Source organism: Rhinolophus sinicus, chromosome 4 (genome assembly GCF_057876585.1).
Source record: "Rhinolophus sinicus isolate RSI-liver-muscle chromosome 4, RSI-T2T, whole genome shotgun sequence".
Lineage (NCBI taxonomy): Eukaryota > Metazoa > Chordata > Mammalia > Chiroptera > Rhinolophidae > Rhinolophus > Rhinolophus sinicus.
In genome coordinates this window covers 15,462,042-15,477,699 of record NC_142504.1, presented here as the reverse complement: position 1 = coordinate 15,477,699, position 15,658 = coordinate 15,462,042, and the positions used below count along the sequence as shown (strand labels likewise).

The following is a 15,658-nucleotide window of genomic DNA, read 5'->3' as shown; positions in this document are numbered from 1 at the left end:
GGTGATACCATTTTGATGGGGAGATGAAGGCAACACGAGATTAATTTTTAGGCATTGCCAAATGTGTTATGATGATACCTGTATCTTTCAGCATCAAGAAGCAGTTTTTTGATGTATAAACATCACAATAATTTCATCTTCTTCTTTTTTTGTTAAATATGTTATCTCGCTCCATTTCAATTATCAGGGGATATATCAATGACAATGTAAAGTTTATAGCACGTGAAATGACATCTCATCAGGTTGAAAGTCACCAGTCACTATTTAGAGAAAAACTTCTTTGTTTTTTCCTTACAAAAGTTTCACATCCTAAGTAGATCCTGAATTACATCACTGTATCCACAATATGCAAGAAGTTAATGAATGCATTACTACAATTTTATCAATCAGAAAATGCCATTGAGAAAAACAGCATGTAAGTGAATTTAAAGGACTAGAATTCCTCATAGATTTTTAATGGTTGATCCCTTCCGTTGAGAGATTTCACACTAACAGCTAGGGTGTGAGTCAAAGCACAGATTTGCAAGTGAGACGCAGGGCCTGGGAAAAGTCAGCCGGCAGGAATGTGCTCCTGGCTGCTCTTCACATCGTTTATCTTCTGTGTAAGGTGACTCTCTAGTCACCTGTATGATCACCACACATACATCATGAATACAAAGTGGTCTCAGAAAAGTCTAGTGTCATAAACATCCTTGTGGAAATTAGACTCCCAATTCTTGCTTCTTGCCTTCATTGTTCTAAAACAAAATATTCTTACATAATCACAGACATGTAGACTACTGAGTGGTAGGGTGGGCAGTACTCTTAAATATTGTCAAATTTGAGTGGACAAAGGCAAAACAAGCCAGGGGAGTTGAGGTTGGATAAAGTTAAAACTAAAGATGTCTCACAGTAGAGAACTATTTGAATCTCTCCAAGACCGGCTGAGAAATATTAGGATCATGCAAAAGTAATCGCGGTTTTGGACGATGAATTTTAAAATCATGATAACTTGGCTCAAACACATCTTTATTAATCAAAATAGGAACCATTACAATCAACACATTTTTACCAATGAGAAATAAGTTTGTTTATTCCTGTAGCATAAAAATCCGTGCTTTGGGATTCGACAAACACTTGGAAAGCATTTTCTGCATCCTGATGGTTGTGGAAGCATTTCCCTGCAAAAAGTTGTCGAGATGCTTGAAGAAGTGGTACTCGGATGGCGAGAGGTCAGGTAAATATGGTGGAGGAGGCAAAACTTCGTAGCCCAATTCCTTCAACTTTTGAAGCGTTGGTTGTGCGACATGCAGTCGGGAGTTGTCCTGGAGAAGAACTGGGCGTTTTCTGTTGACCAATGCTGGCTGCAGGCATTGCAGTTTTCGGTGCATCTCATCGATTTGCTGAGCATCCTTCTCAAATGTAATGGTTTCGCCAAGATTCAGAAAGCTGTAGTGCATCAGACTGGCAGCAGACCACCAAACAGTGACCATGACCTTGGCTTTGGGAAGTACTTTGGACTTCTTCTCAATCCAATTCCAGAGTTGGTTGTCACCGGTTGTCGATTGTCATATAAAATCCACTTTTCGCCACACGTCACAATCCAATCGAGAAATGGTTCATTGTTGTTGCGTAGAATAAGAGAAGACAACACTTCAAAACGACGATTTTTTTTGATTTGTGGTCACCTCGTGAGGCACCCACTTATCGAGCTTTCTCACCTTTCCAATTTGCTTCAAATGCCGAACGACTGAAAAATGAAACTGTCGACGCTGAGTTCTTCAGCAACTTCCGTAGTTGTAAGAGGGTCAGCTTCGATGATTGCTCTCAATTGGTCGTTGTCACCTTCCAATGCCACCACCACGCTCCTCATCTTCAAGGCTCTTGTCTCCTTTGCAAAACTTCTTGAACCTCCACTGCACTGTACGTTCGTTAGCAGTTCCTGGGCCAAATGTGTTGTTGGTGTTGCAAGTTGTCTCCTCTGCTTTACGACACATTTTGAACTCAGATAAGAAAATCGCTCGAATTTGCTTTTTGTCTAACATCATTTCCATAGTCTAAAATAAATATAAAATAAGCAGCAAGAAATAAGTCATTAGCAAAAAAAATACAAACATAAAGCGAGCAATGTGCATTAAAATGATGTATAACATAACCACATTTATTTAAGAATGTATTCCAATATCAAATGGCAAATTTCAACAATGCAAAAACCGCAATTACATTTGCACCAACCTAATATCTAATCACAAAATAGTCCCTTTTGCCTTGTAAGTTGATTATACCTTTTTTTACAATGTGATTGAATGGGTTAATCATTCAAGAAGAATAGATCAGTCATAAGGAAACACTGGGAAAAAGAGAATCGCAGAGGCAAACGTGGGCGGTGTTCACATGACCCCTTTGAGAAGCACCATCCCAGGGACAGCCAGTCACACTTAATAGTTACGGATGTGGGCTTCGCCGTCAAGCAGTCTTTGGGGGCAGAGATTTAAAGCTCATGTCTACTAGCTTCTACTTGTAGTGTGACTTTATAATTCCATCAGCCCCTCAGTAACATCATCTGTAAAATGGGAATAATCAGTTCCCATTACACAGGGGAGTTGTGAGGATGAAATCAGATACCATAAGCTAAGCGGTGTTAGAACAGAGCTTGGCACATGGTCAGCACTCGATACTAGTTGTTATTAGTATGTCTATATAGTTATTTCGATATCAAATATTGCTTTTCAATAAATGCAATTTGAATGTTGCATTTAAATATGTCATATAATTTAATAGTAAGTTAAAAGTAATTTAATTAGAATTTAATTTTTTAAATTACGCTTTCCTTGGGGGCCACTGGAGTCTCTTGAACATGACCCCTCTCCCCATTCCTCAGCAGATTTTGTAAAATCTGAGACTGAAATAGAACAAAGCTGGGCAAGTTGAGGGGATCAAGAAAGAAACACACCTATTTTGGCAGACATACCCTAAGTTGTACCAACTGGACAAACAGTTAACCAAGTTCACTATTTGGAAGTGCTGAAAAGACTACATGAAAAAGTTAGACGACCTGAACTTTTCACCACCAATTCATGGCTCTTGCATCACAACAATGCACCAGCTCACACCGCACTGTCTGAGAGGGAGACTTTAGCCAGTAAACAAATAACTGTATTGGAACACCCTCCCTACTCACCTGATCTGGCCCCCAATGACTTCTTTCTTTACCCGAAGATAAAGGAAATATTGAAAGGAAGATATTTTGATGACATTCAGGCCATCAAGGGTAATGCGACGATAGCTCTAATGACCATTCCAGGAAAAGAGTTCCAAAATTGCTTTGAAGGGTGGACTAGGTGCTGGCGTCAGTGCATAGCTTCCCAAAGGGAGTACTTCGAATAACAGTAGTGATATTCAGCAATGAGATATGTAGCACTTTTTCTAGGATAAGTTCATGAACTTAATTGTCTGAACTTAATCTTGTATATACCAGATTTCAAAGATTTAGTATGAAAGATTTAGTATATCACCTGTTGGCTTTTTTTTTAATGTGACTGCTAGAAAATTTTAAATTATATATGCAGCTCACATTATATTTCTACCAAGTAGATGGTGCAGCTCTAAGCCAATCATGGTGGTCTCACTCCATTACCAAGTGAAGGATTTAGGAAAGTGTGTACATGTGATGCTATTACAACCAATGAAAATGAGGGTGGGGGGAATAGTGGTAAGGCTTCTGGAAGGGTTTTCCTCTCTGTTAAGATGGAACATAAGACAGAGAGACATTCTTTTTTCTGCTATGGATGTTGTCATCACAATGTGCTTCCTGGAACAATGGAAGCCATTTTGGGACCTTGGGGACAGCTGGCTTTAAAAAGTAAGCCAGACTAGAAAGATAAAGAAAAACTGTGCCCTTGATGAAACAAATGAGCCTCTGAAACTATGGAGCTTTATGTTAAAATTATGTTTTTTTATGTTAATAAATGAATATCTTTTAAAGCCTAATTTAAATGAGTTTTCTGTTACTTGCAGACAAAAGCATTCTACATAATTGGTTCATCTAGTGGCAACAGTGTCAGAAGGCTGTTATTTCTGTGTGTGTTATCCCCTTACTTAATTTATATTCAAGTTTTCCTCTGAAAAATTAGAGGAAAATTAGAGAAATAGATAATTCTTTTGTGAGCCATTCCAAAATACCATCATCTTTTGTGTCTGTGAAAAAAAAAAATCTCAGTGGCTGTAATGTCTTGGAAGGATACCACTTCTCCTGATTAATACTCGTCTTTTCTTTTTTCTTTTTTTCAATATGTAAATAAGGAGTAGGCCTGGCAATAGAGGATTGATTCATTTCTGTAGTAACACATGTGCAGTTAGCCTGAGTTCTGTAAATAGTGGGGAGGGAGCCATTTTTCTGGCCAGCTGCCAGTCTCCAAGCCATGCAGACGTGGTACTCACTGTCTTTGAAAGCAGCTCGATGTGGCTTCACGGAGAAGGAGGTTTGATGCGATAATCACATGGGAACCAGTATTAAAAATCTACATTACCCCACTCTTTTCCCCTGTACTTGACTACATACTAATAAGAAGATTTCAGTGTACAAGACTTGGACCCAGTAATCAACTGCTTTATTTATCTGTCCTCCCCAAAGTCTAAATATAATCAGCTGCCGACATCAGAAGTGAGCAACTGCTGAGAACTCTGGGCAATGCCTGAAGCACGTAAGAGGCAAGGAAAAGGAAGAAAGTTTTTAAAACAGTGTGGGCTGCAGAGAAATGTGTGAGCATGAAGCAGTAGAGAGAAAAAAGAAAAGGTGTGGGAACCAAGTGTTGAAGCTGAAAGGGACCTTTGAGCTCATTCGGTCCAACCCCTTCCCTTAAACATGAGGTAATGGGGCCCAGAGAGGTACTCTTGGCTCCTTCCTCCTTTGCTTCTACACGCGCTGACTGCTGGCCATGGACCATCTACGAAACGCAGGGCTCAGAGGATGGAGACACAGGCAGCTCTGCCCTCCTGGGCTTCTCGACACCAGCTGTTACAGTCAAGAGCAGAGCCGTCAGGGTGATTTTGCTTTTGTTGTCACTTTGGTTTTTTCCTGCTAAGTCACTGCCTCCCTCTATTCCAGATATGAATCAGGGCTGGCTCTCAGACTAGTTCTGCTTTATGTCTTTGCTGGTGGGGTTTGGTTACCATTAGATTAAGAAAATAAAGCAGTAAATTTTGCTCGGATATTATTCTGGGGACGCTTGCTCTATCTATCTCTATCTCCCTCTCCTCTCCCTCCTGGCCTCCCTCCTTTCCTTTTTCCCCTCCCTCCCTTCCTTCCATCCCCTCTTCCTTCTTCCCTGCTTTCTTTCTTTCCAACATACATTATTTCCCTGAGCAGATTTATTTACCATTTTTACCATATTTACTATTCTTTCTGACCTTCCAAATGACAAAGAAATTTCTTGGTTCGAATCATGATCCAAACAACTACCACAAGCTTAGGATTCAAGAGTTGAGTGCTACCCACAGACCCTTGCCTTACTCTTATCTGAAATGTTTACTTGAAATGTAGCTGTCCTTTGGAGAAATACAAAACGGGACAATTCTGAATCTTTTGCCCCTTCCTGGAGCCTGGGATGATGAAGTTAGAATAGCTGATAGGAAGAAAGACCCACTACATTTAGAATAACACCCAAAGGATGAGCCAAGAGGAAGGTCAGCTGTGGTGAAGACTCCTTCCCTCTCTCCTTCCATGACCTTAGAATCCAAAGCCCCCTCTCCCCGCAAACCCACCCCACCCAGCAACAAAAGGCAGGTCTGGAACTCAAGCACTGAAAACTGGCCTGGAGGCCAGAAAAAGAACAGGATCAGGAGGCTGGGCAGGGTAGGGACACGGCCAGTGAAAAAGGGAGAATGGAAGGAACATAGGAGCAGGGAGAAGAGAAAGTTTTCCCTTCAAGAAGCTGCGAGGAATCATCCTGGATCCTCTGTGTTTCCCATCCACCACCTCGTACCCATCAGCAAGCCCTGTTGGCTCTTTAACATACTCCAGATCCATCAACCTCTTCCTCCACCCCTGTCCCATGCACCACCATCACCAGTTGGGGCACAGCCTCCTAACCGGTCTTTGAGCTTTCACTCTTTCCTCCTTAAAATACATTCTCCCTGGAGCAGCCAGAGTGAGCTTTTTAAACTATTTTGCAAAACCCCAGTCAGTGGCTTTCCCCAGTACCCACACGCTCTCTGTGGTCTGGCTCTGGAGTTCCCCACGACCCTATGTATCGGCACTTGCCAGCACACCCATCCAACCACGCTGGTCTTTTCTGTTCTTTGCACATCCAGTCGCATTCTCACCTCAAGGCCTTTCCACTTGCTGTTCCCTCTGCCTGGATTGCTGTCCCGTAGGCACCCACCATAGCTCTCTCTTCCTCATGTTTCAAGCCTCAGCTTAGTATAATCGCTCCCAGGTGGTCTTCTCTGACCACCTGGGCCGGACTCACTCTTCTTCACTATCTCTATGCTGCTCCTCACCATTTGAAGTTATGTTGCTGAGCCTTTCCTTCCTTCCTTCCTTCCTTCCTTCCTTCCTTCCTTCCTTCCTTCCTTCCTTCCTTTCCTCCCTCCCTCCCTCCCTCCCTTCTTTTCTCCTTTCCTTCTTCCCTCCCTCCCTTCCTTCTTTTTCATGCTAATTTTTGGTCTGTTTTTCCACCAAGACCAAAAGTTCTAGGAGACTGTGCCTATTTTATTTGGGGCTTTCTCCTTGGAGCCTAGAACAGAATCTGGCACAGAGTAAATGATCCATCAGTGTTTTCTGAGTGAATGAAGAAATGTGGGGTGGCCTCAAGAGTCTAGAATCACGGCCCCAGACTAGGGTTGCCAGATTTTGCAAATCGAAATACAGAGCACCCAGTTACATTTGAATTTCAGATAAACAACAAAGGCATAAATTGGTATATGTCTCAGATATTGTACACATTCTTTGTTTATCCGAAATTCAAATGTAACTGAGTGTCCTGTATTACATCTGGCAGCCCTACCCCAGACTCACTGAGGAGTGTGTGTGAATTGAAAACAGCAAAGGAAAAAAAGAAAAAAGAAAAAAGAAAACAGCAAAGGAAACCATCTTGAATCTATGCTTTGTAGACCCCTAGGGGTTGGAATTGATATGAACAATGTACAGAGCTGTTTTGTCTTTCTTCTGGACATTGTGTGTGTGTGTGTGTGTGTGTGTGTGTGTGTGTACTGTTTAGCTAATAGTAAGGTGGTTTTGGTAATGATTTTGCCACCCAACCCTTGTACTCTAAAAGGTACAGAACAGAATGTACAACAGTAAACAATAGAGCCAGGGTGCAGATACAGCCACAGGAAGGTGTGGCTTGTTTCATATTGACGCAACAACCCCAGGAGACCTTCTGCTAAAGGAGGTCTGTCCCTGTTCAACCTCTTTCTCTTCTCAGTCCTAGAGGCGATTTTGGGGGGAACCATGGAATAATTAAATTAAACTTTTTCTTGGACTTTGTGACTGAGAGAAAAGCTCATATTTATCACAAAACATATTCAAGTCTTCAGTCTCAAAAAATACCAGACTTTATGAGGAAATTAAATTATGCACATCTCAGCATTATCCTCTTGCATCCATAAAATGGTTTCAGATGTGTAAAGTGCATTTAAAAAGTTGCATATATTTCAATTTTCTCCAAAAGTTCTAGTCCAAAGATACATTTTTTTTTTTTTTTTTTTTTTTTGCCATGGCTTCAAAATGTGTAGAAGTGATATATGGATCTGCTGAGAAGTAGTCCAAAAGCATGGCTCCCAGAAGGAAAGACCCTCAGGGTAAAAGAGGCCTCCGGGAGCAGGAGACACTTTTGCATACAGAGCAGGTTGGATCAAGTCCCTTCACAGGATGAATGGAAGAAAAGCTTGAGATGCTTTGCTCTGCATTGTTTAAAGGGCCACAATGCACCGAGTTCATTCCTAGAACCTTAAGCCCTTGATCTACAGGAAACCCAGAGTTTTTATGTGTCTTAACAAATCTCACACAACTGAAAAAATACCTTTAATTAATGCAAAATAGAATATTGCTAAAGATGTACCTAGGAGTGTTGTGTTTTGATTTGTTTTTGAGACCAACAGAGGTGCTAAGTAACAACAGTGATTGTTCTTTGGACTGATTCAGCCATTTTCAAGGACCTCAGAACAACTCATGCATTTCATCTCATTTTCTTCACAGTAACTTTTGGTTTTGGTTTTGACATTCCCTCCTTGCAATTATATGGATGGGCGGGTGCCTGAAAATGTAGTGATCTACAGTAAGTTGGAAGCAAAAGCCTCCTCTTCCCCTCAGTCATGTTAGACCGAAACCAATTCAAACCTCCCATTCAGCTGAGAACTGCGGGAGATACAGAGGTCACAACACTCATTTTATTTACTTATCAGCCATATCCAACATCTGCCCTTTCCCCATCAACAACATTGTTCCACATTCCCTATTTAGTTTTATGTATGCACTTTATTCCAGAAAGTATCTGCGATGCTTGTAGAACCAAGAAAAAATATATACATAATTTAAGATAAAGATATATATAAAAAGGCATCTGATACTTTTTGTTCTTAGATCTAAATACATAGAACTTTCCAGAGCAGTGGCTTCATGATGGGTCAACCTATGAAACACCAAATTAGTACACTGCTCGGTATTGAGAAGAAGGACCTCAAAAATCGGGCCCTCGGATGCTGGCTAAATGAAAGACTGAAACAAGCAGAGAATGGACACACACCTGAAAATAAGGCTTTAGAAGTATACACGTATGCAAACATGAACCATTTCTTCATTGGAAGGAAAGCATGCAGAGCGTCTGCTCAGCATCTTCACAGATAACTGAGCCGGAGCCTCTGTACTGGGATTCCTGGTAAACCTCCATCCGTTACCATCAACTTGTCTCAGTTTCCTCATAATTCTAACATTTTTCCCAGGAAGCCAAAAATCCTACTTGTGGTTAACTCTCCTGGATAAAAGGTATAAGTATGTACCACAGTGCTAAAACACATTCCTAGGAAAATTGTTTTACAACTCAAATTTTATGAATTGAGCTATATTTTAAATGTATCCGGTGAAATGGGGAAGGAGTTGGGTAGGGAATCTACTGTTTAAAAAACCCTTTCGTGAACTCATACACTTTATCATTGGTATTAATTTTTCTTAATTTTCTAAGTAATACACATCGGTAATAAGTCAAAGAATACTTGTACAGAGAGGTACACACAAAAGCTAATAATAGGGGCCGGCCCGGTGGCTCAGGCGGTTAGAGCTCCATGCTCCTAACTCCGAAAGCTGCCGGTTCGATTCCCACATGGGCCAGTGGGCTCTCAACCACAAGGTTGCCGGTTCAATTTCTTGACTCCTGCAAGGGATGGTGGGCTCCACCCCCTGCAACTAAGATTGAACACGGCACCTTGAGCTGAACTGCCTCCCGGATGGCTCAGTTGGTTGGAGCGTGAACCTCTCAACCACAAGGTTCCCAGTTCAACTCCTGCAAGGGATGGTGGGCTGTGCCCCCTGCAACTAGAAAGCGGAGACTGGACCTAGAGCTGAGCTGCGCCTTCCACAACTAAGACTGAAAGGACAACAACTTGAAGCTGAACGGCACCCTCCACAACTAAGATTGAAAGAACAACAACTTGACTTGGAAAAAAAGTCCTGGAAGTACGCACTGTTCCCCAATAAAGTCCTGTACCCCTTCACCAATTAAAAAAAAAAAAAAAAAAAAAAAAAAAGGCTTATCCTGCAATAAAAGAAACCTATAAAACAAAAATTGCAAAAACGGCAATTACTTTAAAAAAAAAAAAAAAAAGCTAATAATAACCTTCCCACTGGCTCTCGTTTCACCCTACGTGATTAATACTGACAGTTTGATACAGATCCTGCCATACTCTTCTCATCAAAATATATGCAAATACACACATATGCTTACTGAGGGCTCAGTGGAATTTCAGTTCCTGTTTTCTTTCTTTTTATTAAAACAAATTCCATTATACACATTATCCTTTTTTTATTCCCACCTGGCTGTATAGTACAGTAAGTTCAGTACTTATGGTTTTGTCTCATCGTGTCTGATAACAGCCATAGTTACCCAACACTCCACAGCGTAAAATATATAATGATCTCAACCACGTCCCTTTAGATGGACATTCCTTTTCTCTTGGTTTTTTCTTTTTACTGCCACAAGCAATGCTGCAAGGGGCATTCTGGTACAGGCCTTTCCTGTCGGACATGCCACTCTTGTGCTTACTTTCCAAGTGGAGATTTTTCATACCAGTTTTCCTTAAAACAATTAGAACTAACGTAATAAAGCATGGAAGTACCTTGGAGAAATCTACTATCTCGTCTTTAAAAAAATGCGTGTTTGTACCTCGATTGAGCTGAGCACTAACGAACGGCAAGCTAGCTTTCTGTCTTGAACGAGTGTAACAGCTGCTCCTGGCTGGAGACAGGAAGTGTGCGACCCGCAAAGCTTTGATCACCCCTTGGCCTTTCCACACTGGGAACAATTTTTCCCCATCTGCAGGCTCCGTAACCGGTTTGTGAACTTTCACTCTTCTGGAAACTTCAGAGATGCATAAAAGTCTGCACATTCGGCCTCAGGACTGTGTCAGTAGTGGAGTCCTTCATAAAACTCCAACTGGGAAGGTGAAACTCAGGGAATGGTTTGTGTATGTGTTGCATGCAAGCATGTAGCATGTCAGAATGTCAGACATAGTTTGGAGCCAGGGAGCTCCAAAAAACCTGATTTTGAATCTATATTGCCCCAGAAAGTGAACGTATTTCTTGCTACTTTGGCTGTGACAGGAGAGTTGCAAGATTTAGGAAACAAAAATATAAGATGCCCAGTTAAATTTGAATTTCAGGTAAACCACAAATAATTGTTTGTTATTTTAGTATATTATATGTGTATAATATATAATATTTTACTATAATATTGCATGGGACATAGTTATACTAAAAATTATACCTGGCTTATCTGAAATTCAAATTAAATGGGGTATCCTGTATTTTATGTGGCAATCCTATATGATAGGATAAATTTGCTCCCCGTCCCTTATAGTATAATAAGATAGATAGATTGATTTAATTAAGTTGAGTTCCTACTAGGGTAAGGTAGGCCACAAATCCAATGACTGGCGTCCTTATAAGAAGAGGAGAGGACACAGACACATAGGGAAGGCCATGGGATGAGGGAGACAGAGATTGGAGACACAGCTAAAAGACAAGGAAAGCCAAAGACTGCCAGTAACCACGAGAAGGTGGAAGAGAGAGAGGCCTGGAACAGATTTTTCACTCAGAGCTACTAGAAGAAACCAGCAAGCTTGATTTTGGACTCTGGCCTCTAGAATTGTGAAAGAGTACATTTCTGTTGTTTTTGGGTACCCAGTTTGTAGGAATTTGTTATAGCAACTTTAGGAAACTAATACACACAACTAACCAGCTCATGGCAGAGCTGGTAGTCAACCAGGTCTGTTTGCCTCTGAAGATCGTAGTGTTTGCCCTTCACAGCCCTATTTCCCAATGTAATATACATCCATAGAGCTTTCTATGAAACCAGCCGGGTACACGTCAGCAGCGACACGCAGATTAAGGGTGAGATCCTCACGGATAGGGCTTGACAGTCTGTGGAAAACACTAACCCACAGATCTAGCAAATATATCCTAGGCCTGTCTACTGGGTTCAGTGCTGCTCTTCAGAGGGCAACACACCAGATTGTTGAAGAGCATAGACCCCCCCAGACTGTGGCTTTGGGACCATCGCTTAGCCCCGCTGTGCCTCAGTTCTCTCACTTGTAAAATAGCACCAGCTTTATAGGGTCACTATGAGGATTGAAATGAGTCAACACATCCCAAGCAGTTAGAGAATGGTGCCTGGCACTTGGTAAGCAGGACATGAGTGTTACTGTCCCTACTGTGACAGTCCCCATAGGGAGGTGTGGGAACCCAGTCTGTCTCCAAAGGGAAGCAGCAATTTGACAAGAGAAGAAATAGGAGGATTATTCAAGCAGAGGAAAGGCCAATTGAAAGTCTAAATGAGGCAGGGAAAACACTATGAAAGGGGAAATTCACTAATTATTTACAGTCAGGAGAGCTGGTCCCTTGTTTACTGAAGGCATAAGGAGGTGAGGCTGCTGAGCAGGAGAGAAACAGGTGAGGGGCAGTGTTGGGATGGTTTCTCCAGCAAAGCGGGTGGGACTGGCTGTGACAGGAGGGAAAGCTGGGGAGAGGAGATCAGCCTAAGGGGGCGACATTCCAAGCTCTGGGCCATGAACACCCACCACCAATAAAAGCAATCATCTCCGAAGAAGAATTCATTTCTCACTGGTGCTTTATGGTTTTATTTGGGGGAATCAAGAAAAAAGGCGAACTCCTTCTCCAGGGTGGGCACAGGCCAAGAACTCAGCCTGTCCTTGAGGCCCGGGGGAATACCGTGGTTAAGGGAAAAGAGGAAGACAGAGTGTTGGTGACTTACTGCCTTACTGAAACTTAGTAGACGTCAGGCCTCGTACTAGGAGCTGCAGATACCCGGCGACTGAGACTTTTTGCCCTTGAGGACCTCACCAGCCAGCCAGAGGACAGACCAGTAGAAAAATAATTACAATAAAATGTTATCACATTATTATTAACAAGACCATATTAGAGGTGAATAGAAAATTCCTTAAAATATAGATAAAGAAACAATCTAACCATGTAGCAGATTAAAAGTAGTATTAGGATTCAAGGAAATATTAGAATTTAAAAAGCAAGAACATTTTCCAGCTAACTTTGGAGTCTCTGAACCACCCATGATGAAAACAGCTTCTTAATCAAATCCAGCCTTTATTTCCAGGCCGAACTGTAGGCCCTTCTGTTTCCCACATAAGCCAGTAAAACATTTTATTCCAACCTGGTTATCTCCCATCACCTGTCAAGTAGAGCTACTTTAGCTGTAGAGTGGTCTCTCGAGGGGGGTGTAAAGACAACCCCTCATCCCCAGAGAATTCTCTGGAGCTTTGCTGTTACTAAGAGATCCATAAAGTAAACAAACAAACCCCATAAAATTAGTTGATCTGGCTAATACCCTCATATCTGGTCTGAGGGCTCTTCAGACAAGGGACATGTCTGTTCTCTCGGGTTACTCTCAGCACTCTTAGCTCCTGGCACAGAAGTGTGCTACGAACTCTGACCATCGCCTTTCTCTCAGTGCTTGTCTGGGTTGCAATGTTTGCGTGCGTGATCGCCAGAATCTTTACTGCTGCTGTGCAGACATTGTCTCAACACATGATCACCCAGCAGTAAGAACTAGAAACCCTGGCACCTCTAGAGGGTGAAACAACGACCCCCCAGAAGCCTGATGCACAATCAGCACTCCAGCAGCGGTGGACATCTGGACTGACGGTGGCCCCAGCACGTAATGGTCTGTCCTCTAGCTCACGCTGAAGAATGACCACACGTGGGCACTACATTGCCTATCGGCCACCTGAAGCCCTTGGCTTAATTATCAGGCCTAACACTATGGCTTCTAGATCAACATGGCTTTACCATTTGTTCAGGGAAATTCTGGCCCAGGAAGATAAGGCCTTGAACCACTAAGATCCTCCTATGCTCATTTATCTAAACAGACTGCTCACCCCGTCGTCTTCTCAGGACAGTGGGCTTGTTCACCTGAGCCAGTGGTCCACTTCTCAGGACCGTAGGGCACTCAACGAGGCGAACCCACTTGCCTATCAAATAACTATTTATTTATCAAGTCTCATTTCCAAACTCTCTCCTCTTTGTTGTGTCCACCAGCCCTAAACAAGTCTATCATAAACTTTGCCCAATTCTAATCCAGTTCTTGAATTTAAAGACCACCTTAAATGGCTTGAACTCAAACCCCCAAACTCTATGAATATAATCTCCTTCTGCGACATTACTAAAACCTCACCAACGTGATGCTTTCCCTTACGACAGCAAATAACAAACTCAGCTTTCTTTGATCAACAGGTGATTCTGGTGGTCTTTGAGGAGAGTCAGCAGTTGATATCCTAGAGGGTTTAAATGAAGAAAATTCAGTGAAGGGACTCCTCACAGAAGGATGATGGGAATAAACAAGGGATGGTGGCACTCAGGAACCAACAGAAGTGGAAAGCCATTATCACCCTTACGGCTGAAGGGACAGGAGGAGCAAATAGTGTCACTGGAACCCCGTGAGAGTGGGAACTGTAGACTAGGGGCCACCTAGCAAAAGCTGTAGCTGTGGAGGCGCACATCCAGGTCAGAGAGGAGGGGTGCTTAGGAGGACACAGGGAGAAAACATCACCACCTCTCATTTCTCTTGCTTCAGTTGCCTGCTGGTCCCTCCCATTGACCAAATCCCAGTGGAAGCCTGCAAGCAAGGGGCCCAGACAATGCAGAAATTTGCCTTTGGGGGGACAGAGCAGGGCAGAGAAGGGAGAAGAATGGATCCGTGTGAATGTGGGAAGGAGCAAGGGGAGTGAACAAATGGAGTAACTAGTATATAGCACAGCAAATATCTGTTGAATGAATCAATGAATCCCCCTTAGCCACCAGCAAGGTGCCTAGTAATTAATGTTTGTTAACGAATGAATAAATGAATGAATGAATGAATGAGTTATATTGACTACAAATTCTTTCTACTTCGATTTTTGGTTTCGGAGGTCATAACCAGTAAATGTCAATTTTGGTGGGTTTTTTTTGCTTATAACTTCATCTTAAGCCAAGATCAATAAGGAACTCAAAGAGTAAGGAAAACTGGAAATATTTTAGAGATTTCATAGATATTGTCTGTGGTATAATGTGGCTTTAAGCCTGGACTTAGGAGATGTGGCACAAATAATTCTTCACCTCAACGTTACCAAACCAAGACTTTTTATCTAGGGAGCTTATCATAATTTCGAAAGCTACCCAGATCACATTTTCTGGAAGGAGTTGAAAAGGTTAGCAAATTAGGAAATACCACCAAATAAGTTGCCAAAGTAATCTTTTTGTAATGGTCTGTTTTGAATTATATAGCCTACAAGAATGTGAGTTAATGAGGGTTAGAGCCAAGGAAGCAAATTAAGTTTTGGAGCTAGCCCCCATGTGATAGCTACTTCCTATTATAACTGCTAGCAAGCTCTAGTTCTGAAATTAGATAGACCTGGTCTTGAGTCTCCTACTATGGGACTTTGAACACGTTGATGACTCAGCGTCCTCATCTGTAAAATGGGAATGATATTCTGTACTCCTTTTGGCAACCAGCGTTCAGTCATCCCCTTTCAATGTTCTTTCCTATATCCCAGGAGGTGTCGCAGACCCAAATCCCTTGGTAGGTCTTGATAAGAAATACACTCTGACAGTGTTAGGTATGGCCTGGAGCAGGGTGTAGAAGTTCAGGCTTTAGCAGATGTGAAGTTTCACAGCAGTTTCTAAGTTTTCTCTTTCCAGTTACCAGCCTGGGAGCTGCAGGACGGGTATGGCCGAATGGGACCAGGGGCAGCAGTTGCCTCCTTGGTCCTGATCTGTGTGGTAGCTTCTTTCACAACATCAGCGTTTTCAACTTTTTAAAATGAGCATCTAATTCCTTCTGTGAAATCCTTTCCTGCTTGAAATACCGAAGGTGGTTCCTGTTTTTATAATTGAATCCTGAGTGTTAGGTTTCATGCCCAAAGAGTGCCTTTTGCAGAAATGGTCCTTGAATTCATC

The 15,658-nt window shown here is 42.1% G+C and overlaps 1 long non-coding RNA gene across 1 annotated transcript in view; it reads right to left on the bottom strand.

Moving 5' to 3' along the window:
- Positions 1-1,013: 1,013 nt before the first annotated feature.
- Positions 1,014-15,658, bottom strand: part of LOC141573212 (uncharacterized) — a 35,673-nt gene continuing 21,028 nt past the window's right edge. The window contains exon 3 of the long non-coding RNA XR_012498907.2: positions 1,014-2,036. This is a non-coding gene — a long non-coding RNA (uncharacterized LOC141573212). The remainder of the gene's footprint in view (positions 2,037-15,658) is intronic.